Below are 26,985 nucleotides of genomic sequence, written 5' to 3' on the forward strand. Positions count from 1 at the left end.
AGGGATTACTGAAAGTCAGATTGCGTTGCGCTAAAAAAATATTGTGTGTCAGTTTAGTGATGATCAGAATAAGTAAAGAGAGAAATGTCTTGAGTACGTTCAGTTTTGCGCGGCTCTTTGAAAATCAAATAACGTAAGAGGTTTATTAGCACAGTCATTTTATAATTTTTCCAAGGGGAGGTTTCAGTGCCCACGTAGCGTTCCCCACAACTATGCGGAATCATATAAATTCCTGCTTTTTCCAGCGGTTTGCGAGTAGCCTTAGCCAGTTTTAGATGATCCTTTATCTTCCGGATGGGTCCGTAGATTGCCGCGATGTTCGTTTTGTCAAGATTTTTCCTATTCGATCAGTAACGTCCTTAATGAAAGACAGGAATACTTTCGATTTCACAGGCGCTTATACATCGCTAAGCTTTATGCACAGCGATGGTAATGCTCTCTTCACCTCAGCGGACGAATTAACATTCTTCAGCAATGGCTTGGTGAGGTGTTTTAATTCCGCGTCGGGCAGCTCTGGTTAGCAGACGTTCCTTTGTCTATCCGCCAACGTTTTTATGATGCCTCGCTTTTGTTCTCGGTGATGGTGAATCCCGGTGAAGGTAACGGATTGTATGCGTGGATTTCTGGTAAACTGTTTGCCCTAAGTTACCACGTTCTTTCTTGGAAGAAAATTTAATCTTCATTACTTTTTGTCATTCCCCTTCTTGCTTCCCAATATAATGTTGATAAGTCTGAAATACAATAACCTAATTTTCTACGCTCTTCGCTCTTTTACATGTTCTTTGTTCATGATCTAACCAATTTTGTGACACAGAACACATTCTGGAAGTGACAGGATGGAGATCTTATGCAGTAGTCAAGAGGAACATGGTTACTGCTTCTGTTCTTGGCCCATCAGGCACTACCGACTCATCCATGAGGTTTTTCCAGACATTTCCCTGACATGAAATTTTATTGGGTCGTTTTGATTATTTTTAAATGTATTGATTATAATGCGTTTCACTACAAAATACGATATGCTAGTTTTTTCAGTCTGTTTAATTTTTGTGCCCTTTTTGGCTAGAAAATCGGCGCTTTCTTTATCATCTAAGCCACACTGAGATGGTATCCACTCAATTACAAGTGTCGTGTTCTTCTGTTGTAGACATTTAAGTACTTCTTGGACATACTTAAGGTGGACGATTTTTGGATCTTGTGTGTTGATAACAGCTGGTATTGCTGCTCTAGAACCACTTAACACAACTGCTTTGTCTAGTGTGTGTAAATAATTGTTTACTTGACTCGTTGCAATTCTGATGGCTTCAGTCCGGAACCGCGCTGCTGTTACGGTCGCAGGTTCGAATACTGCCTTGGGCATGGATGTGTGTGCTGTCCTTAGGTTAGTTAGGTTTAAGTAGTTCTAAGTTCTAGGGGACTGATGACCTCAGATGTTAAGTCCCATAGTGCTCAGAGCCATTTTGAACGAATCAGCTTCTCAGCAGCGCTAACCGTTGAATACTCATTCCAGCAGGCTCTAATCCAGTTAGAATTCTCAGGGATACTAAGGATGCTGATTCTACTCCACCACTTACAACTCTTAATGCCTGATATTTCCGGTAGCAGCCGTAACAAGTGTTTCGCTACTATATGTTAAAACAGATCTTTAAGTAGCTTTTGTAGGAGCTGTGAAGAATTGTCCTTGAACTGACAGAAATATTAATCAGTTAAAAATGAAACACCTGCAATAGGACAGAAACAACTATAAGACGTACGAAAGTGGAGATGTTAAATACACATACTATATCAAGTAAGAGCAGCTTTCTTTTAGGTGTAACTGAAGAAAAGTGAAGGAATGTTGACAGCAGACTAAAAAGCATGAAAGAGTAGTGCACGGAAGAGAAAACGGTAAGCGCTTAAAAAAAAAGAAAAGAAAATAAACTTTCGAAGCGGAAGCCATTGTATTCTCATTTCTATTTTAGTATTAAATAAGCGCAAGCACTCTCAATAAGAGCGGCGATACTTTCTGTATAAAACGATTAAAAAGCTAGAGACAATATCATGCAGCTTAAAAACAGGAAACGACAAAAAAATCACATAGAACCGGAATCGAACTGTCAAATTCGAGTATTCTGTCGCAAAACTCTAACCACTGCACTAACGTAGCAGCACAGCTGTGCAGTACTGCACAGGACAAGATATTTTTGTACTGTCAGTATGCAAAAAATCGTGTTGTGGCGTTCGAGCTAGTGAATTTTTGTTGATCCTGTATACAGGTTGTAACGGCTGTAAGTGTAGATATTTTTGTATGTGGTATCTAATACGTGCGCACATCATTATGTTATTTGTTTTTTCTCTGCGCCAATGAGTCTTCTCACAAACATTTCACATAATGTACTACCTGATGTTCTCTGCTCAGTCCTAGCTTGCCTGCAAGGCCAAAAGTTCAGTATTTAGTAAGGCTCATTTGCAAGTGTTGTGTTAAGTTATGACAAGAAAAATATTAGCTGCTAATGACTCACCATGTGCATCAAGAGGGAGATCGAAAATTAGTGTCCGTGAGGTGCAAGGCTCAGCCTTCTATGCGTTGTATGTATTACATTGTCCGCCCCCGGTAGCTGAGTGGTCAGCGCGACATAATGTCAATCCTAAGAACCCGGGTTCGATTCCCGACTGAGTCGGAGATTTTCTCCACTCAGGGACTGGGTGTTGTGTTGTCCTAATCATCATCATTTCATCATCATTGACTCGCAAGTCGCCGGTGTAGCGTCACCCAAAAACGACTAAAAGGACTTGCAATACGGCGGCCGAACTCCCCTGAATGGGGCCACGTACGTAATTATGATTTGTACCCGCTCCTTGGACAACAATTGTCCTTTACTATGTTTCACTGGAGAAGGGATTTGCAGCTCCCTGTCCGACAAGGATAATGAACTCCATGGCTCCACACCTGTTTCACCATCACCTTCACTTGTTACGCACGTATCGTCATCATTGTACTCCTCATGTACATTGCCAGTACGACATCACACATACCACTGAGTCATCCTGCAGGGATGCTAATATTTCATGTGCCAGTTCTTTCTGACTCTGCGAAATGTTTTGGGTTTCTTTCTAACGGAATGTCAACTTTGGAAACTGTTGTAGTTATAATGCAATGTCTACTTTGTTTGTCGTTTCAACTGTTCTCCTTTGCATCAACACCACTAATAGTGTATCACTGTTGTCAGTTACTAATTGACTAAGCAGTTCAACTACACACCGTAGTCTCATGTTGTGCTCATTACTACACTACTGGCCACTAAAATTGCTACACCACGAAGATGACGTGCTACAGACGCGAAATTTAACCGACAGGAAGAAGATGCTTTGATATGTAAATGATTAGCTTTTCAGAGCATTCACATAAGGTTGGCGCCGGTGGCGACACCTACAATGTGCTGACATGAGGAAAGTTTCCAACCGATTTCTCATACACAAACAGCAGTTGACCGGCGTTGCCTGGTGAAACGTCGTTGTGATGCCTCGTGTAAGGAGGAGAAATGCGTAGCATCACGTTTCCGACTTTTATAAATGTCGGATTCTAGCCTATCACGATAGCGGTTTATCGTATCGCGACACTGCTGCTCGCGTTGGTCGCGATCCAATGACTGTTAGCAGAATATGGAATCGGTGGGTTCAGGAGGGGAATACGGAATGCCGTGCTGGATCCCAACGGCCTCGTATCACTAGCAGTCGAGATGACAGGCATCTTATCCGCATGGCTGGAACGGATCGTGCAGCCACGTTTCGATCCCTGAGTCAACAGATGGGGACGTTTGCAAGACAACCACCAACTGCACGAACACTTCGACGACGTTTGCAGCAGCACGGACTATCAGCTCGGAGACCATGGCTGCAGTTACCCTTGACGCTGGATCACAGACAGGAGCGCCTGCGATGGTGTACTCAACGACGAACCTGGGTGCACGAATGGCAAAACGTCATTTTTTCGGATGAATCCATGTTCTGTTTACAGCATCATGATGGTCGCACCCGTGTTTGGCGACATCGCGGTGAACGCACATTCGAAGCGTGTATTCATCATCGTCATACTGGCGTATCACCCAGCGTGATGGTGTGGGGAGCCACTCGTTACACGTCTCGGTCACCTGTTGTTCGCATTGACGGCACTTTGAACAGTGGACGTGACATTTCAGATGTGTTACGACCCGTGGCTCTACCCTTCATTCGATCCCTACGAAACCCTACATTTCAGCAGGATAATGCACGACCACATGTTGCAGGTCCTGTACGGGCCTTTCTGGATACAGAAAATGTTCGACTGCTGCCCTGGCCAGCACATTCTCCAGATCTCTCACCAATTGAAAATGTCTGGCCAATGGTAACTGAGCAACTGGCTCGTCACAGTAAGCCAGTCACTACCCCTGATGAACTGTGGTATCGTGTTGAAGCTGCATGGGCAGCTGTACCTTTACACGCCATCCAAGCTCTGTTTGACTCAATGGCCAGGCGTATCAAGGCCGTTATTACGGCCAGAGGTGGTTGTTCTGGGTACTGATTTCTCAGGAACTATGCACCCAAATTGCGTGAAAATGTAATCACATGTCAGTTCTAGTATAATATATTTGACCAATGAATACCCGTTTATCATCTGCATTTATTCTCGGTGTAGCAATTTTAATGGCCAGTAGTGTAGATACCTCCAATATCGCCTCCTGTTGCCATTAGCAGTCAACATTATGGTTGCATGGCAGACAGTATGAGGTGCGTCGAATGCCATAAAGCTCATTGCCCTTTTGCAACATCGCACTCAAGAGGTTTCTTGTAAGTGGACTATTTCTGTCAGTATAGACTAACCGTCTTGCTTCTACATGCGCACCCTTCCACACCTGACATGCTCCCCAGGGGAAAATAAGCATCCATGTTTGCTCTTGCCACACATGCTTGGAGGTCCTAACCAACATAAAAACATATGACTTTTAATAGTTTTTAACCTGCAAATGACGTAAATACTGATGTGATCTTGTTCAGTCCTCAGTCACCTATAAATATATCTGCAGTTACACCCATTGCACCTTGTATATGCAGGATCTTTCACAATTCCTACTACAGGCGCCTAAATTTTATACATTATACTTAGTAGATAAATATTCTGTAAGGAACTCATGGCCAAAAATGTGCGCGTGGGTGTCAAATAAGTCTGGAGGTCGGAACACTTTAAATCTCCCTCTTCACGGCACGTCAATGAGTTCTGACGTGGTTACTCTACGCAGCGTAGACAGTATTTCGACTACTCGCCGTCAGGTTCTCTTCTAAGTCAGGAAGGGCGTCCTCTTTAAGGTCTTGACTGCGATGCGTCCTAGGAGCATCGCAGTCAACCCTTCTTGTTGTGAACGTACCAGTTACCAGCAGTTTTGTTGTAATCGGACGGAAATGATAAGTAACGTCGTAATTACAACAATGACTGAAGACGGTACCCTGTTGTCAGTTTGTGTGCTTACAGTGAAGAGGGAGATTTGAAAGTCGTTGGACTTTTGGTTAGAAGATAAATCAGAAAAGTCTAAATGCCGTCAAATCAACTCAATCCCTAGTAATAACAATTACGAACAACTTAGACTGTAATAATCACATAGATAATGTGAAGAAAGCGTACCAGAGAGTGCGTTTTGTCGGCAACACATTAGATACAATAGGCCTATTAAAGAGACTGCCAACACAACGCTTGTCCTTTTGGTGCTAGAGTATTGCTGTCAGGTGTGGGATCATTACAGGCTAGGACTGACGGGGACATCGAAAAAAATTAAAGAAGATCAACTTGTTTTGTATTACCACAAAATACGAGAGAGATATGATACGCGAATTAGTGTGGCAGTCATTAAAACACAGGCGTTTTTCATTGCGGCGACATCTTTTCATCAAATTTCAATCCCCAACTTACTTCTACGAATTCAACAATATTTTCTTGACACCAATCTAACATAATACCATCAGAGATAAATTTTAATATTAAGAAGTATTTGAATATTAGGAAGTATTTGTCAGCCTTCCTACCTTTATTTAATGGTTTAGGTTGTTAAGAAGTACACATAAACATTATCCCTAGATAATAATCACCCATGACCAGAATCACAGAAGTGACATTAATGCGTGATGAATTATTATTTATTTAGTTTCCTACTGTTTCTAGATGTCCGTCCGCACCACATATCTGAAATTCGGAGAGCACAGTGTCTCATGCTAGACTGGGTGTCTGGATCCGATAATGGAGGATTCCGTTAGTGAAATAAAGACTTGGCGACGCCTTAGATATTACACTCCTGGAAATGAAAAAAAGAACACATTGACACCGGTGTGTCAGATCCACCATACTTGCTCCGGACACTGCGAGAGGGCTGTATAAGCAATGATCACACGCACGGCACAGCGGACACACCAGGAACCGCGGTGTTGGCCGTCGAATGGCGCTAGCTGCGCAGCATTTGTGCACCGCCGCCGTCAGTGTCAGCCAGTTTGCCGTGGCATACGGAGCTCCATCGCAGTCTTTAACACTGGTAGCATGCCGCGACAGCGTGGACGTGAACCGTATGTGCAGTTGACGGACTTTGAGCGAGGGCGTATAGTGGGCATGCGGGAGGCCGGGTGGACGTACCGCCAAATTGCTCAACACGTGGGGCGTGAGGTCTCCACAGTACATCGATGTTGCCGCAGCGACGCACGGATGCACGCAAAGACCGTAGGATCCTACGCAGTGCCGTAGGGGACCGCACCGCCACTTCCCAGCAAATTAGGGACACTGTTGCTCCTGGGGTATCGGCGAGGACCATTCGCAACCGTCTCCATGAAGCTGGGCTACGGTCCCGCACACCGTTAGGCCGTCTTCCGCTCACGCCCCAACATCGTGCAGCCTGCCTCCAGTGGTGTCGCGACAGGCGTGAATGGAGGGACGAATGGAGACGTGTCGTCTTCAGCGATGAGAGTCGCTTCTGCCTTGGTGCCAATGATGGTCGTATGCGTGTTTGGCGCCGTGCAGGTGAGCGCCACAATCAGGACTGCATACGACCGAGGCACACAGGGCCAACACCCGGCATCATGGTGTGGGGAGCGATCTCCTACACTGGCCGTACACCACTGGTGATCGTCGAGGGGACACTGAATAGTGCACGGTACATCCAAACCGTCATCGAACCCATCGTTCTACCATTCCTAGACCGGCAAGGGAACTTGCTGTTCCAACAGGACAATGCACGTCCGCATGTATCCCGTGCCACCCAACGTGCTCTAGAAGGTGTAAGTCAACTACCCTGGCCAGCAAGATCTCCGGATCTGTCCCCCATTGAGCATGTTTGGGACTGGATGAAGCGTCGTCTCACGCGGTCTGCGCGTCCAGCACGAACGCTGGTCCAACTGAGGCGCCAGGTGGAAATGGCATGGCAAGCCGTTCCACAGGACTACATCCAGCATCTCTACGATCGTCTCCATGGGAGAATAGCAGCCTGCATTGCTGCGAAAGGTGGATATACACTGTACTAGTGCCGACATTGTGCATGCTCTGTTGCCTGTGTCTATGTGCCTGTGGTTCTGTCAGTGTGATCATGTGATGTATCTGACCCCAGGAATGTGTCAATAAAGCCGGCCGCGGTGGTCTAGCGGTTCTGGCGCTGCAGTCCGGAACCGCGGGACTGCTACGGTCGCAGGTTCGAATCCTGCCTCGGGCATGGGTGTGTGTGATGTCCTTAGGTTAGTTAGGTTTAAGTAGTTCTAAGTTCTAGGAGACTTATGACCTAAGCTGTTGAGTCCCATAGTGCTCAGAGCCATTTGAACATTTTTGTCAATAAAGTTTCCCCTTCCTGGGACAATGAATTCACGGTGTTCTTATTTCAATTTCCAGGAGTGTATTTTGCAACTCTGTTGACATAACAGTTATTTGCAGGTGTCGAATTTATTTCTCCTGCTCAATTTGCTTGACTTTTTTTTGTAATCTCTATGAAATATTCTGGATAATTCCCACTTAAGATATTACCCTGAATTAGCAAAATAAACTCTTTTGATACAGTGGGGGTCATTTCATACATATAAGCTGCCGCACTCTCATCTTTCACACTGCAAGTCACCTACCTCACCTATGACTATGCAATGCGAGTGTGTTTACTGCAGCAGTCTGCAAGCAATGCCTTGTCCGCATAGTTGTAGAATGGTCACTTTTTTAATACAGTAGCTGCTTTGAAGCCAACGGCCTTGCCGTAGTGGTAACATCGGTTCCCGTCAGATCACCGAAGTCAAGCGCTGTCGGGCTGGGCTAGCACTTGGATGGGTGACCATCCGGTTTGCCGAGCGCTGTTGGCAAGCGGGGTGCACTCAGCCCTTGTGAGGTAAACTGAGGAGCTACTTGATAGAGAAGTAGCGGCTCCGGTCTCGTAAACTGACATACACCGTGAGAGCGGAGTGCTGACCACATGCCCCTCCATATCCGCTTCCAGTGACGCCTGTAGCCTGAGGATGACACGGCGGCCGGTCAGTACCGTTCGGCCTTCATGGTGTGTTCGGACAGATTTAAGTTTAGTTTTAGTTTTAGATGCTTTGGAAATCAATTCTAATTTTGCTGCAACAATTGTATCTTGTTACTTCCTTTCGCTACTACTTTAACTGGGTTGCTAACTGCCACAAATAACGGACAAATCTTAACATTCCGTGTCATATGTCTCCTGGCAACTTCGCAACAGTACCCACATTCGTCTGCTTTGCGAATACCAAGTCACATGACGAACAAAACAAGAAAAAGTTTCTGAACAGATTCGAAGCAGCTTTAAGTCACACGAATGTGAACTGCGTTCATTATCTCGGCAAGAAGATGACGGCATCGTTTCATCTATCACAAAAATATAAAGTAGTTCCTCTGTAACTCAAAAAGAAACTCGTAGAGTCAGTAAAGCCCGCTATCCTTGATTATGGTGACCCTATTCTCCAAGGACTTCAGTATGAGAGCTCACGTCGGCTGGAACCTGCGATGAATGCTTGTGTGCGATACATTTATGATGAACGCTATTTCGATCATAACACTACTGCCTCACATAGCTACGTGCTGATAAGCATAGAGATTATCACACCCTGTGATCGTTGTATTGCCTTCTCAATCATGGAACTATTTCCCATTTCTCTTCAATCCTTATACTACTATCTGAACGACATAGTAGAACTATGCTCCATCATTATTTTATTATTACTATTATTGTTATGTTATTATTATCATTATTATTATTGCAAAAATGGTTCAAATGGCTCTGAGCACTATGGGACTTGTTCCCAACGAAGGAACCCGACTTTGGAACAATCTTCCTCAAAATATTAGAAAAATTAAAATCCTTTCAAACTTCAAATGACCCAACTTCTATCACAACAGCTTCTTGCAGCTAACTCTCGTCAACCCTCCCTGCCCCACCACTTTTCCCTCCCCTTGTCTACAGAGTTCTCCATCGAAATTCTCTTCTTTCCTACCAATCATTGTCACTTTCATTTCCATCCTCTCCTCTTTCATTATCTCTTCCACTTCTTCTAATAACAAACAAGGCTTCAAAAGTGCTGAACTAATCAATATATTTCTTAATGCTCCATCATTATTTTATTATTACTATTATTGTTATGTTATTATTATCATTATTATTATTGCAAAAATCGTTCAAATGGCTCTGAGCACTATGGGACTTGACATCTATAGTCATCAGTCCCCTAGAACTTAGAACTACTTAAACCTAACTAACCTAAGGACATCACACAACACCCAGTCATCACGAGGCAGAGAAAATCCCTGACCCCGCCGGGATTATTATTGCAAATTATTACTTTTGTTAATTAATAATGCAAATTATTATTATTGAGGTTGCTATTTAGTAACTAGATAAAATCATTCTTAATTACTTCATTATTTTAGCAACGTTAGTGGTGTTACTATTATTATTATTATTATTATTATTATTATTATTATTATTATTGCCAGTTATTATTTTTATCAGGCCAACGGCCTTGCCGCAGTGGTAACACCGTTTCCCATCAGATCACTGAAGTTAAGTCCACCCCGATAGCTGAGTGCTCAGCGTGAAGGATTGCTGTCCTACGGGCCCAGGTTCGATTCCCTTCTGGGTCGGGGTTTTTCTCCACTCATGGACTGGGTGTTGTGCTGTCTTCATCATCATTTCATCCCCATCTGGCGCGCCTGTCGTTCATGTGACGTCGAATGTGATAAGACCTGCACCAAGGCTTCTGGACCTGCCCCCGCAAGGGGCCTCCCGGCCAATGACGCCAAACGCTCATTTCCATTACCGAAGTTAAGCGCTGTGGGATTTCTCCAGGACTTGGATGGGTGACCGTCCAGTCTGCCACACGCTGTTGACAAACGGGCTGCACTCAGTCCTTTTGAGGCAAATGGAGGAGCTTCTTGATTGAGAAGTAGTGGCAGCGGTCACGAAAACTGTCAGCAGCCGGGAGAGCGGTGTGCTGACCACATGCCCCTCCATATCCGCCTCTAGGCTGAGGATGACCAGGCGGTCGGTCAGTACCGACTGATCTGCAGGGTCCTGTCCAGACAGTGTTCGTTTTTATTATTTTTAGTAATAATGTAAATTATTATTATTGTGATTACTTTGTAATATCGTTTTGTATCTGTTGTTCCTTAAGGCACTAATCTGGTCATGCTAAATAGGCAATAAATAAATACGAGGCGTGTTTTTTGAGTAAGTACCATTTTGAAATTAAAAAAAGACGTGCTAAGATATCTCAATAATTTTGTTTTTACGTGAAAGCCTGTACCTTAATCTACTTTTCTATATAATTTCCGTCAATATTGAAGCACTTGTCATAAAGTTGTACCAGTTTTTGAATACCCTCCTCATAGAAGTCTGCTGCCTGACTTGTTAACCATTGCATCATCACTGTTTTGAAGACACTGATCGCCCAGGTGTTTCTTCAAGTGCAGGAACAGATGGTAGTCACTGGGCGCAAGATCGGGGCTGTACGGAAGATGATCTAGAGTTTCCCATCGAAAAGATGTGATGAGATCTTTGGTCTGATTTGCCACATGCGGACAGGCATTGTCTTGCAGCAAAACGATGCCCTTGCTCAACTTTTGTTCTGAATTGAACGGCGCAGATTGTACAATGTCTTACAGTAAGCTGCTGCATTGATTGTCTCATTACGAGGAAGAAATTCCACAAGCAATACTCCTTTTGTGTCACAAAAATCTGTGCACATGATTTTCCGGGCAGTAATTGTTTCCTTAAACTTCACTTTTCTGGGTGAATCTGAATGACACCATTCCATGGACTGTTGCTTTGATTCTGGTGTGACGTAGGCCACCCATCGCCCGTAACACTTTGGCTTAAGAAATCATCACCATCGTTGTGGTACCGCTCAAGGAAAATCAATACACTGTCTAAATGTTTGTTTTTGTGCACATCCGTCAATGTTTTCGGTACCCACCGTGCACACAATTTTCTGTAATTCAATTGCTCGGACACAATGCCATACAAAACACTACGAGAAACATTAGGAAAGTCATCACGCAAGGAGGAAATCGTAAAGTGTCTGTTTTCTCTCACCTTATTGTCCACTTTCTGCACCAAACGTCCATTAACAACCGAAGGACGCCCACTCCGTTGTTCATCGTGCACATTTGTGTGGCCATCTTTAAATGCTCTCACCCACTTTCTTACCATTCCATCACTCAGAATGTTTTCTCCGTAAACTGCACAGATCTCACGATGAATATCGGTCGCTTTTAGGCCTTTAGCACTAAGAAATCTTACAATTGCCCGTACTTCACAGTCGGCGGGACTCACGATTATCGGAGGCATCTTAAACACTCAGTACACAACGTAAACAAAGAAGTACAGACTGTAATGGCGTCAGTGCGCAGACAACAGATGTAGGAACCCAGTGCGCATGCGCAGAACGCCGACCGCAGCGCTGCGGCCGCGGTGTGGCAAAACGGTACTTACTTAAAAAACACGCCTCGTATATCGTCACTCAACGACGACACTTTCCAATACAGAAGAGCGTCATAATCAGACAGCCTCGTTCTGCCACCCACACTAATTGACAGGTCGTTTATGCACATAGAGAGCAAGGGAGGCCCTATCACGCAACCCTGGACTTCTGCTGACGTTTCAACACTCGCCAGGACAACGTACTGGCTGCTGCTCACGAACTTGCAACAGGCGAATGAACGACTGAGACTGGTGCGAAGCGCTCTCCGCCCCCACACAGCGGTGTCTCGCGGAGGATATGTGCACACCTAGGTGTGGTAGTGTACTTATTGGCTGCGGCTGCCTGGGGGAGGTGAGTGGTTATTAATTAAACGGGAGCAGCTGAGATTGTCAGACAGTCCACAGCGCACCGCCCTGAGACGCGCGGTCTATTGATAGCCCGGGGCGGCAACAGCGCCACTTCGGCACCCGGCGGCGCAGTCTATCTAGTCTAGGCCACACGGGCCGCTTGCCGCTCTGTCTGGCCGCGGCAGCTGAGCTCAGAGAGTCACAAGACCGTCCGTATCCCTGAGGCTCAGAACACTAGTCAAGCGGCTGTCCCGCACGTCTAAATAGCAGATACAAGGTTCTGCTCCAGCAGGAGATACAGAGTACCGCAGACAACGGCTCCCTCCCATGATTTTCGATTACCGGAAGGCCCAAGATACAATGCGATACTGTCACTGAGCAAAATTCGCGTGGCAGGACAAACATTATGAAAAGATTTTCATATACCACTGCCAGTCACAATATTTATTGACTACTAAATTATTTATTTAGCGACATGTTTCGAGGTGATACCTCATCGTCAGGCTATATTGGCATTTTGTAACGCCAATATGGCCTGATGATGAAGTATCGCCTCGAAACATGTCTCTAAATAAATAGACCAGTTGACATCACAGCAGCTGAGAAGAGTGCTCCACATACCATCTTCGAAGGATGCCATGGGTCTGATGATGGTCATGTGATATGACCGAAACCGGTCACCTATGTTCTTGTAACATACGTGGTGTGATTAAGACTGAATTTTAAAAACAAAAAATTTTTAAAAATTTTAATCACTGTTCCAAAAATGTTTATTAAAATAATTTAGTGGTCAACAAATATTGAGACTTGTAGCGGTATCTGAAAACCTTTTCATCTACATCTACATCTACATGGATACCATGCAAATCACATTTAAGTGCCTGGCAGAGGGCTCATCCAACCACCATCACAATTCTCTCTTATTCCAATCTAGTATAGCGCGCGGAAAGAATGAACATCTATATCTTTCCGTACGAGCTCTGATTTCCCTTATTTTATCGTGGTGATCGTTCCTCCCTATGTATATCGGTGTCAACAAAATATCTTCGCATTCGGAGGAGAAAGTTGGTGATTCGAAATTCGTGGGAAAATTCCGTCGCAACTAAAAAGGTCTTTCTTTTAATGATTTCCAGCCCAATCCTGCATCATTTCTGTGACACTCTCTCCCATATTTCGCGATAATACAAAACGTGCTGCCTTTCTTTGAACTTTTTCGATGTACTCCGTCAATCCTATCTGGTAAGGATCCCAGACCGCGCAGCAGTATTCTCAAAGAGGACGGACAAGCGTAATGTAGGCACTCTCCTTAGTAGGTCTGTTACATTTTCTAAGTGTCCTGCCGATAAAACGCAATCTTTGGTTAGCCTTCCCCACAACATTTTCTATGTGTTCCTTCCAATTTATGTTGTTCGCAATTCTAATACCTAGGTATTTATCTGAATTTACGGCTTTTAGAATAGACTGATTTATCGTGTAACGGAGGTTTAACTAGTTCCTTTTAGCACTCATGTGGATGACCTCACACTTTTCGTTATTCAGAGTCAACTGCCACTTTCCGCACCATCCAGATATTTTTTCTAAATCGTTTTGCAGTTTGTTTTGATCTTCTGATGACTTTTCATACATTTTAACGATTCACGGTCGATTAATGGTCAATACGGCTTGTTAAATTTAATACAAATATTGCCAGTACAAATATTCTCTAATGGTATTTGTGATCAATTTACTTCTGACACTGCTGACTGGAAGACACTCTTGGAAATTTTCATGGTTGCAGGGATAAAAAGCAGGCGCCGTAAAGTTATCATTCACTTGTACAGAAACCAGATTGACTCTCGAAGGACATGAAAGAGAAGTAGTGGTTGAGAAGGCAGTGAGACAGAGGTTGTAGTCGCTACCCGATGTTATTTATTCTGCGCATTAAGCAAGCAGTAATGGAAACCAAGGAGAAATATGGAAAGGGAATTAAAGTTCAGCGAGAAGGGAAAAAACTTTGAGCTTTGCTGTAATTCTCTCAGATACGGAAAAGTGTTAGAAGAGCTGTTGAACGGATTGCGTAATGACTTGCAAACAGCTTATAACATGAACACCAAGAAATATAAAACGAGGGTAATGGAATGTGGTCGAATTAAATCAAGCGATAAGTGAATCAGAGTAAGAAACAAGAAACTGAAAGTAGTAGATGAGTTTTGCTAGTTTGGGCAGCAAAATAGGTAATGGCGCTTGAAGGAGACGGGATATAAAATGTAGAAAAGTAATAGCAAGGAAAGCGTTCCCGAAAAAGAGAAATTTTCTATCACGAAATATAAATTTAAACCTCAGGATGTCGTTTCTGGAGCTATTTGTATGAAGTGTGGTCTTGTACGAAAGTGAAACGTAAACGACAATCAGTTCAGACAAGAATAGAAGCTATTGGAAGGTAATGCTACAGAAGAATGTTGATGATTACCTGGCTTGATTGAATAACTAATAAGGAGGTACTTAACTGAAGGAAAAAAAACTGTGGCACAACTTGCCTAAAAGAAGAGAAAGAAGAGATTGGTTGATAGAACTCACCTTGAGGCATCAAGCGAACGTCAATTTTCAATTTAGTAAAGGAAGGAAGCGGGGACGGGCGGGGGGGGGGGGGGGGGCGTGAAAATTGTAGGTGCGACGAAGATGTGGATACAGTAAGCATATATATATATATATATATATATATATATATATATATATATATAGTGAAACAATAGTACAACAAAGTCTGCGTAGATTGTGCAACCCTTTCTAGGACTGAGAACGGAGTTCTATACTCGTTGGAAACGTTCACAACAGGTTGTCGGTAAATATGACGGAGCAAATTGAGAATGCTCTCATTTTTAAAAACAAAGGAATATAATCCGTTATTATCCATTCTTCCTACAGCATTTTTCGTCCTCGGAATGTAATTTAGGCTTCACTTTTTAGTTCATGTTAAACAGATCTTGATTTTACTAGCATATACAAGCTAATACTATTCTCTATAAACTTGCATAACCGCTTTATTTGAACCACTGGGAATAAAAAGCAGCGAAGTAGTTTAAGGAAAATGGAAATGAGCGTTTGGCGTCATTGGTCGGGAGGCCCCTTGCTGGGCACGTCCGGCCGCCGTGGTGCAGGTCTTATTACATTCGACGCCACATCGGGCAACCTGAGCGCCGGATGGGAATTAAATGATGATGACGGTTAAACTTACGTTGTCTCAAACTGCCTTCCAATGAACACTCGGGTATTTAAGTTCAATGGTATTCCGGACTATTGGAGATGTCCACCTTTTTAATATCAGGTTGCTTGAGACAATCCGCCCATGTCGTGGAGATGACCTCTTGTAGCGCGGCATCGACGAGAATAGAAACATTTAGGCTCCACGGAATGGTTCAAATGGCTCTGAGCACTATGGAACTTAACTTCTGAGGTCATCAGTTCCCTAGAACGTAGAACTACTTAAACCTAACTAACCTAAGGACATCACACACATCCATGCCCGAGGCAGAATTCGAACCTGCGACCGTAGCGGTCTCGCGGTTCCAGACTGTAGCGCCTACAACCGATCGGCCACTTCGACCGGCCTCCACGGAATCCTATGCGATTTAGTATGCTGTTTGGCCAGATTTATCGTGACACAGAGGGCGCAGTGGTTGGAGAAACTAGCCGGAATGACATCGGAGTCCAGAACATGTTGGCAAATGTTCTCATAGATGTACAAACGGTCTAGACGGCTACATGCGGTGGAGGTCATGTACGTGTACTTTACCAGGGCAGGAAGTTTTAGTTCCCACGCATCCTTCAGCTGCAGGTGACGCACCAGGTCCTGTAGTTACCTACAGTAATTAAAGTTTGGTGATTGATCTTTCCTGTGGATCACACAGTTAAAATCACCACTAATTATCAACTGGGTTGGGTTGCGGCGTAAGAAGTGCATGATGTCTTGTTTCTGATTTTAGAGTCGTTCCAAATGGAGCATAGATATTGACGAGGGTGACGTTAAAAATTTGGCAGACTATGCCTCTACCAGAGTCAAGCATTTCGATATTGCTCACTGGGATTCCGTCTCGTGATGGAATGGCCGTACCTGTACCCCCGTCCGCCGCGGTGTTTACGATTGTTGCAAATCCTGATACATGAAAACTTGAGATAGACACTTCCTGCAACAGAACTACATCAGCTTCGGACTCATAGATAAACTGCCGTAGCATTGCTAATTTTAAATCTGTTCTAACTCTACTAATGTCCGGGGATCGTCAGAGACGTGTGGGTGATGGGAAGCGTAGGAAGCCCAGTCCATCTCACCGTCGGACTTCGAACCTACATCCGCAGGTTTTGTACAAGTTTTTGCGCTGACTTTACTTTTTAACTTATTTCTAGCCGCGGAGTCCTTTGGTTTAATTTTATTTTGCCGTCGCACTGTTGTCCGAAGTGTCATAGAAGACGGCAGAGTCGGCGAGTCATGGCTGTAAGCAGTATGGTAAAGTCCTTGCTTCGGAACGGGTGACGGCAAGTCCGAAGACGCGGCTTCAGTAGGCTCACTGTGTTTGTTTGGGGCCGCACTGGCTGTTTGTATGCAGCTTTTTGGTTCCTCGCGATGTTTGGAAGCAGTTCCGAGGTGGCGGGTGTTTATGTTATGCTCTACACGGCGTGTATCGTCCTCTGTGTTTTGCAGTTGACTGGCTTCCGCCTCTTGTGTGTTGACCAACTGTGGCGAGTCGAGAAGTGGCATCGGAACGAATTGCTGTAAATACTCGACTGCACTCGTATTGACAGTTTCTGCGTCGCGATTTTCAATGTGAATTTGGCGGGTCGGAACTGAGCCATCCGACATATGCGTGTCCTGTGTGGAGGCCCGTGACTCCGCGTCATTGGTCTGACTTTTTACGACCTGGTCACCGGAGCCACTACCGTCACTAGAACGGCGTCTTTTGTTACCGACAAATAATGCAACGCCGGCGGCTAAGGGGTGACTGGCCTTAGGTTTCCGAGGTAAGGGTGGGAAGGTGCCGTTACCGAGATCGTTGTCCTCTAACGCAGATGCACTTTGTTGGGAGTCAATCACAGAAGGCGTCTGATTTTGAGTGAGGACATCAGCCAATGTTAATCTCTGTCGTTGCTGCAGATTGTTTCGAAGTACGACAACGCGCCGTGGGCAGTCATCTCGTAAATGGCCGCTCGTGTTACAGATAAAACAAGTGCCTACTTGTCCATGGTAAATGACATGAGCCTTATAACCACAAACCATTATATAGGATGGGATATTGACTTTAACAGCCATGTCAACTGAGCGAATCCCACCATAACATTTGAGTTTGTGGCGACTCGTCCATTTTTCGTTTCTAATCTGTCGAATGTCGCCTATATGGTGAGGACATCTCTAAGAAAACAATTCTCAACTTCAGGTGGCAAATTGAACACTCACACTTGTTTATATTCGATGTCAGCGTTAGTAATTGAAACTGTACTCACCGACTGATCACGATGTCGGATCGCTGCTTTCCCATCAGTATTCACCAACATTTTCTCCACTTGTATCTGATCTAAAGACTTCACAAAGAAACAGTATTCCGCCATGTCGTGATGTGCAGTGTGGACCTGGTCGACGTGATGCCAATAACATCTACTATCCAGTCATGGATTTCTAGAGAACTCGGTTGCACATTCCTGGAAGATTTCTCAAATGGAAAACACAGGGTATTCTTACGAGGTACACTGGGAGCCATAACTGCACTATATGAGCGGTCGGGACCGCTGTGAGTTAATTAAGAAGCTTGTGTACGACGGTAGTGAAGAAGCACTGAGAATCTCACAGGTCACAATCCAAGAATTTCTATAAACACGGCTTGCGGCGCTACGACTATGCGGAGGTACCGACACGTCCGGTCGCTGTCGTGTCCCAGACGGAACTGACAACCAGTCAGCCATCGGGGCCGAGAGTAGTTCAAAGGAGGAGCAATGACTTTATCTATTCAAAACATCAGTTTTTCTCGAAATATGCATTTACATAACAGTATATAAAGTAATCTAGAAATAATTTCGACTGTTATCAATACAAGCAGATAGCACTAATCATAATTTCTCATTAGTATATTCTGCAGCTCTGATTTACAGAAGAATGAATGAAGCAATAAATGAATCAATGATTGAATAATTTATGTAAATGTGCAGCCTCGGCGGAAATATCTTGCAAGAAAATTTAAATGACTGTGGAGACACACCTAAAAATCTTTACTCGCAGAGCGTCTTGCTCACTAATTTCCGGATCATGTACAGCCTTATCTACATACAATTCACTCCCTTAATATGGATAGAGGCTACCACAAAGTTGTTGGACATCATCTAGTGAGATAGTGATCCACATATTCCCATTGCTTTCGCAATTGGTAAAGCTGAGCTGTCAGTAATTCTGACGGAGGCAAATCCCCTACCCTCAGGCTCCACACATGACCATTTTGTTGTATATAATGTCCAGGTAAGTTAGCGACTATCTTGGAGAACACTGATGGATAATGCGAAAGTGGGCGCCAAGACATATTTCCGCTGGAAGAGCAGATTCCCCCCGCATTGTAGATACACCAACCGGTGTGAGTTCATAATCATCTAGATGTATCACGTATTGTTCTGTGGTCCTTGGACTAACACGAGAGGTATGCGGCCATTGTAGGCTGCGGCTCGCTACGGCAGAATGCTCCCAAGCCAAAAAAAATATGCCACCATTTCTAAACTCCATTCACCGAAACAAGAGACATACTGTAAACACGGCACAGCGCTGCCGTCGAGGGGTGTACAAGGCAGGGGCGTCAGAAATTAAAAAATGAAAGTCGTGTTTTTTGTAATTTGGCACCTGAACATGATAAAGTGATCCGAGAACTACCTTACGACACACGTTTTTTTTCCATTACATTAAAATTTATTGTCACTGAAAAAGAGAAAAATTTAAGCTTTCGGAAAAGTTGTTTTTTCGCGTTACTCTATATTTATCATGCCATATCTCCTAAACTGTGTGTCGCACACCAAAATAATTTTATAATTGCCGTCAGTACTATATGCTGATGACGTCTCCAAATTTTCTGCCCAATAGAATCAGTAATAGCGAAGTAATAAATTAAAATCTCACGTCTGATGCAGAACTTGTACCAAATCATCATCCGAAATATAGTAAGCGACAAACTTTTCCCATTTAAATTTTTTTGCGGGGGTGTAAGCGAGAAAAGTTTCAGAAAGGTTTGAATTTAATTTTGTAGTTTGCTCGAATGCGATGGGTGCAACCGTTTGTCCTTTATGAGCGATGCACTGTGCGATTCGCAGGCGCGGCGTTCAGTCAGTGTGGCCGTCTCAGTTGCAGGTGTGAGCTCGTTAGTGAGTGTTGTACAGCGGCGATTTCGGGATATCTTAAGTTCATCTATAAAGACGCTTGAAAGGCTAGTTGTTGATTATTAGAGTAAGTATATGTGTTTGTAGTCACGCTGAGCATTCACTGTTTATCCAATAGCATCGCATGGTTTCTTATTTTATATATTCACTTATTTCATTAGCATCACATACGGCTGTCCTCATTATGTCATCCACGGATTCAGCGAGCGAGGTCGACGTGTCAATTCTGAGTCCACCAGAGAAACGAGCAAAGAAGAAATCATTAAGTTCTTCTGAGAAGCACCTGGTGCTTAATGTGTATAAAACGGAACTGTTACATCCAGAGCAGTCGATGAGTGACATTGTTTCGAAAACAACTGCAGCTACAGATGTTGGACGTTCTTCAGTGTATCGTGTGATAAGTGAGTACAAGGCCACACAATCTTTGAAGTCTCCCAAGAAAGGAAAATTACGACTGAAGCTTTCTGAAAGTGTTGATGACTACGATAGAAATGCGATACGAAGTACACGATTTTTTTTTCGTAACGAATTGCCAACAATTGACAAAGTGCTTACAGTCGTGAACGAAGATGCAGATCTGGGCAATTTTCGGAGAACTACATTTTATAAGTTATTGAGAGAAATGAATTTCAAATATGTCCGGCGTGGACGCGATAGCATGCTAATAGACATGGATGACGTCATTTTATGGAAGCGGCGTTATCTTCGAACCATTAAACAGTTGAGAGATGAAGGCAGACCCATTTGCTATTTGTACGAGACGCGGGTGAACGCAGGACATACCCGATGTTACGTCTGGGTAGATGACACAAAACAAGCGTTTCTGTCCGGATTATCCACCGGAAGCTAGTGCCAATCAGGTAAAAAACGTCTGATTATCGCAAACATTGGCAGCAAAGCAGGGTTCGGTGAATGATGTTTGTGGACTTTCGAATCCAAGAAGTGGAGATTATCATGAGGAGATGTACGCCGAATCCTTCGAGAAGTGGTTTCAAGATGTTCTTCCTCGGCTTCAGGAAAATGCAGTTATTGTTCTTGATAACGCGCCGCACCATTCTCGGAGAAAAGAAAAAGTTCCCAATGCGAATTCCAATAAGCACGAAATATCAGAGCGACTAAAATCTAAAAACATCGGTTTCGAAGACGGTATGTTGAAGAAAGAACTTTTAGATATAGTTACAAATCACAGAACAGCGCACAACGAATACGCAATAGAAGAAATGGCGAAGAATGCAGGGAAAACTGTTCTCAGAATTCCTACGTACCACTGTAAATTAAAGCAATCGAGTTAGTGTGGGCCAGAATCAAAAGCTTTGTTGCAGCGAAAAATAAAACATACAAAATGCCGGAAGTGAAAGTACTGGCGGAAGAAGCAGAGGATTGGAACAAGTGCGTCCACCAAATCGTAGAAAAAGTGGAAACTCAAATGTGGAAATTAGACTGAATTATAGAGCAGAGAGAGGAGCGGTTTGTTATAAACCTCAATGAAAACGGTTCAAGTTCGACAGAGTGAACCTTGTTTCGTCCTTTATCATTATTACTACTGGTATTTTATTAAAATTAACAATTAATTGTGTTTGAATGGAGCGTTTTGTTAGCAACCTGAATGAAAATAAATCTGCTTCGACAGAATGAACTCAGTTTAACATTATTGTTAAATTTATTTCGTACATTGTTGCCCAGGTTTCTCACGGTCCGGTGTGACAGCTCGGCAGCCAGCCGAACGCCGCCAGCTGCAAAGCGTGCGCCAAGGATTTTCCACACCCCTACGTATCACGTGAACACCGAATGCTTTCTCTGGAAACGAGCGTGGGCGCTCACGTGACACTGTTTATGTTTCGTCCCAGCTCTCGCTGAATAGACTATAGACACGGCTCTGCGTCAACCGACGCTCAAACAACTGCACAGTCTTATCTAGGTACGGCAACGTGGTAAGGAGCGAGGGGAAGGCGGGTGAGTGGCACTTCCGTTCGAAGGCTATTTTCGTCTGATGTGACAGAAATGCGGAGAATAACCTGTATTGCGAGGTTCATCTACATTTATAGCCCACGAATCACTCAAGTACAGTAGATGGCAGTCTTCAGAGGTTACTTTTTACCGTAGTGTACAGGGTGAATCAAAATCGCACACGGATGAAACAAAGCGATTCCTTGCACACTAACAATACAAAAATGTCTCTCAAAATTTTGATTCGTGGATACTTTCGGTAGAAAGAGGATGACAAAGGAAACCAATCTGGAAACATTGCAATGACACGTATGACAAGTATCCTGATTCAGTATTAACTGTGCTGCCACGCTATTGCCATGGGTAGAGTTTTCTGTTACAGCACTGAAGTTCTAAAGTTCTATTTCACATCTAGAGGTGTGTTATTTTATTTTTCTAATTTTATATGCCAAATAATTTGCAGCGTACACTGTTTCTCAAATGATAAATAACCTACAACTATTCCACAAAATTTCTGGAGAACTGCCGGATGTCTGTAACTTTCCGCCACAATATTTCGACGCAGAGTCTTCTGACCATCTTCAGGTGTTACTGGCGAAAACGCACTGTGTTCTAATATTTAAGGTCCCTCTTGCACGCGCGTGGTGGAGTCACTTGGCGTTGCGCGTGCGCTACTTGAGCGCGTTCGATTCTGCTGCGTCGCGCGCCCTCCATGGTGAAAACCGGACTACATCGATATCAGTTCGATTATCTTCCCATGGTTCCATCACAAAACTATGCCGGCTATGGAGGACACGAAGTTTTTCAGCAACTAGATTCCATGCCGAATTCAATTGAAAACCACCTGCGAGAGTGGAGCTGTCATCAAGTCAAGGATACTGAATTCCAGCATTATCGATAGAGGGCACCACGAACTTTTAAGTCATTTTTAGTTAGGTGTCCGGATACTTTTCATCACATAGTGTATATTTGGGCTTTACAAAAACACTCTTATAAGGATACGTGAAACGGAAAGGGAAGTAAAGAAAGAAGAGATTTCAGAATATGGACTTATATGTATATCAAAAAACCGTTATGCATCGCCTCGGTTCCAAGGGTTCCGGAACCTGTACAGAAAATCGGAACAGAGATCAACATAAATATCATTGCCGTACTTTATGTTTCTCATGAAAACAACATATTGCATCTTGTACCATAATGCAGCGACAGCTTCAGAGGTGGTAGTCCACATTCCTGTACGCAACGTTACTTCTAAAACCCAGCAGGACGTCCACTTGCATTGACGCATGCCTATATTCGTCGTAGCATACACTCCACAAGTTCATCAAGGCACTGTTGGCCCATATTGTCCCACTCCTCAACGGCGATTCGGCGTAGATCCGTCAAAGTGATTGTTGGGTCACGTGGTCTATAAACAGCCCTTTTCAATCTATCTCAGGCATGTTCGATAGGGTTCATGTCTGGATAACTTGCTGGCCACTCTAGTCGTGCGATTTCGTTGTCCTGAAGGAAGTCATTCACAAGATGTGCACGGTGGGGGCGCGAACTATGGTCCATGAAAACGAATGCCTCGCCAATAAGCTGCTGATATGGTTGTACTATCGGTCGGAGGATGGCATTCACTTATCGTACAGCCGTTACGGCGCCTTCCATGACCACCAGCGGCGTATGACGGCCCCACATAATGCCACCCCAAAACGGCAGGGAACCTCCACCTTGCTGCACTCGCTGGACAGTGTGTCTAAGGCGTTCAGCCTGACCGGCTTGCCTCCAAACACGTCACCGACGATTGTCTGGTTAAAGGTATATGCGACACTCATCCAAGAAGAGAACGTGATGTAAATCATGAGCGGTCCACTCGGCATGTTGTTGAGCCCATCTGTACCGCGCTGCATGGTGTCGTGGTTGCAAAGGTGGGCCTCACCATGGACGTAGGGAGTGAAGTTGCGGATCATGCAGCCTATTGCGCACAGTTTGAGTCGTAACATGACGCCCTGTGGCTGCACAAACAGCATTATTTAACACGGTGTCGTTGCTATCAAGGTTCCTCCGAGCCATAACCCGTATGCAGCTGTCATTCACTGCATTAGTAGCTCCTGGGCGGCCTGAGCAAGGCATGTCATTGACGGTTCCTGTCTCTCTGTATCTCCTCCATGTCCGAACAACATCGCTTTGGTTCACCACGAGACGCCTGGACACTTCCCTTGTTGAGAGCCCTGCCTGGCACAAAGCAACAATGCGGACGCGACCGAACAGCGGTATTGTCACGCATGGTTAACTACAGACAACTCGAGCCATGTACCTCCTTCCTGGTGGAATAACTGGAATTGATCTGCTGTCGGACAACATCCGTCTAATAGGTGCTGCTCATGCATGGTTGTTTGCATCTTTGGGCGGGTTTAGTCGCATCTCTGAACAGTCAAAGGGACTGTGTCTGTGGTAAGATATTCACAGTCAACGTCTGTCTTTAGGAGTTCTGGGAACCAGGGTGACGCAAAACTTTTTTTGATGTGTGTATTTTATCTCATCATGAGAATTCACTTGAACACAAAAATTCTGAGTTATCACTCTAAACAAGAAAAGAGTCACTTGGAACAATAGATAACCATGTCGAGTCATACGTTGAGACAGAAAAAAATGTACTCACGCAGTGTGTTGAAAAGGGTGTTTGCAGTAGTGAAGAAGCTGACAAGTCGTTGACTTCCCCTGCATGGATACGTTGAAAGATTCCATTCATGGTCAATTTATGATGTCTCTTTAACTTATAGCCGAGTTTAATTCTTTTCTCGCAGAGCACATTGAACAATATGGAAATCTAGGGCAGGGACGACAAGTTATCTTTCTTCAACAATCTGTGATGAAATAATAGAGCTTCTTTCTGAATGAACAAAAAGAATTATCATAAGTGAAATAAAAGAGACCAAATATTTGTCTATAATTGTAGATTCTACTGTGGACATTTCACATATTGATCAATTATCTTTCATGTTAAGATGTGTGAACGAGAATGGTGAACCCGTTCAAAGTTTCCTTCTGTTTTTCCAAAACCCCGTACACAAGTCAGAAAACATAGCTGAGGCCGTACTAAAAGTCCTGTCTACAAATTCCATTGGTATTAGTGACTGTAGAGGCCAGTCATGTGACAACGCAAGCAATATGTCAGAAGCCTACACTGGTTTCCAGGCACGCATTAAAGAACGAAATCCGAAAGAGCATTATGTGCCTTGTACGGCATATTCTTTGAATTTAGTTGGCAGTAGTGCTGCGAGCTGTTGTTGGGAAGCATGTTCATTTTTCAATGTAGTACAAAACCTTCATAATTTTTTCTCTGCTGCTACACAGCGCTGGGATAAACTTCTTTCATTCAGAAAACCAGGAAACCACTTCTGCGAAATGAGACTTCAGCTTTATTGAATCAACTCAGCAGACTAGAAACAGTGACAGTTTGGAAGAACCTACTCCAGAGATTTAATAGTGTAAATCTGAAATTGCAAAGTGTAAATATTGATACTAAAATACGGCATGAATTATATGAATCACTTGTAGGATTTATTGAATCTATTTGTGGCATGTTCGACTATTATGAAAATAAATCCATGGAGATTGTGACTGTTATAGGCTATGAATACACCCACAAAAGATCACGAAAACGCAAACTTCATGCCGACGAAAAGCGGACTCTGAAGAAGTTTTTCTGACTGGGATGGAAAAATTTAGAGTCGAAACATTTCTCCCAGTACTCGACAACTTGTACGCCGAATTAGTGCGGAGGAAGGAAAGCTATAGATCGCTGATGGACTCCTTCACGATTTTCAGCAACCATACGAACAGTTCACCTGACGATATTACTGAACGTGCAGCAAAACTCCAAGCGTCATATGACACAGATTTAGAGAATTGCTTCCCTAGTGAATGTGTACATTTTGCGGAACTTTTGAAATCTTCTGAGATTAGTGATATACCAGTCGAAATGAGTAAATTTTTACGAAAAGAGAGGTTACAGTCCGTGTTTCCAGACGCAAACTTCGCTGACTGGTGAGTTTGTTTATTTATTAATATTAGTTTTAAAAATTTAAGATTATTATTTGATTTTTATTATAACTTACATCACATTCATTGGATTTACAAACAAAGTGTTGCCAGTTTCTTTTACAATTGCCGATGGCAGAATGCGGAGCTATACCTGGCTTACGTGCACACGTGACTGAAGGCGCCTGCACACGTGACCGAAGGCGCCCGACGATACTAAACAATACCCGAATGACCCATGCCGCTCGGCCCTGTACAGTCAAGTCATGCTGATACTGTAGTATATTACAACTGATGCGGATTCTTGGCGTCTGCTGAAATGTATAGTTATCGCGGAAATATACGTTATCAGAGAGTACGCTCAGCTGAAAAAGTGTTAATAAATAATGTAGTTCAGCTCTGTCGATGAATACGTAAAAGCTTCTCTAATACCGTTAGAAAGAGCTATTGTGAGAGCAGTAGCTGCAGTACAAAACTGTTCAGCCCTTACATGGGTTAAAGGTATTGTGTACACTTATTATGCAGCATCTAGCTGCACAGACCCTAACGCTTTACATGTTAACTATTAGATCATAAAACAAATTTGATTTTCCGCACTAGTCTGTAAAACTATGTAATAGAAAGTCCAGTTCTGTGTTTGTTCGTCTGTACTTAGTTACTAGTTCGTGCACAGAAATCTCTGTTTCATTTTCATTTCTTACGCTTTCCTATAGATTCACGTTATCACTACCGAACGTGTTTTTTTTATCTGCTACACATTCAAGTTATTAGATCCTAAAACGACAGTTTAATTTAAATTTTGAACTCATCTATGTAAAAGTACGTATTAATTTCTGATGTGTGACACGTTCGCTTCGATTTTAGATCATAGCACAACACTTTTATAACATATTAAAAGTGAATGTGTGATAAAAATCCGTTGTCTCCTACACACTCTGCTGAACTTTTAGGCCACAGTAAGGAATCGGAAAGTTCCTTAAGGGATCGAACGATTGTCGAACATTTGTATGATTATTTCCTACATTTGTTGATAAACAGTACGTGTGGTGATGACGATACCTTGCTGATTGCTGCGGGGCTGTATGTACCAGATGATGAGACTGTTAACGATCCATACGAAGAACACGAAGAGGAAATACTGCGACTTCAATCTGATGATATTTCTTTGGGTTACATGATGGAAATGCTCCAATACAGGTTACTGTCCAAACTAATTAAAAGACGCAAATATAGATTATGGAGTGAAGTATCAAATAAATTTAAGAAATTTAAATGGATGGAGGAAAAAAGGCACAATTAAATATTGCAAAGAAGTCGTGGAACGAGG

General features: G+C 43.5%; 1 pseudogene; it reads left to right on the forward strand.

The window, feature by feature from the left end:
• The first annotated feature begins 8,204 nt into the window (after positions 1–8,204).
• LOC126177433 (5S ribosomal RNA) lies at positions 8,205–8,322 on the forward strand (annotated as a pseudogene).
• The last annotated feature ends 18,663 nt before the right edge of the window (positions 8,323–26,985 follow it).

The sequence above is a fragment of the Schistocerca cancellata genome, chromosome 3 (assembly GCF_023864275.1).
Source record: "Schistocerca cancellata isolate TAMUIC-IGC-003103 chromosome 3, iqSchCanc2.1, whole genome shotgun sequence".
NCBI lineage: Eukaryota > Metazoa > Arthropoda > Insecta > Orthoptera > Acrididae > Schistocerca > Schistocerca cancellata.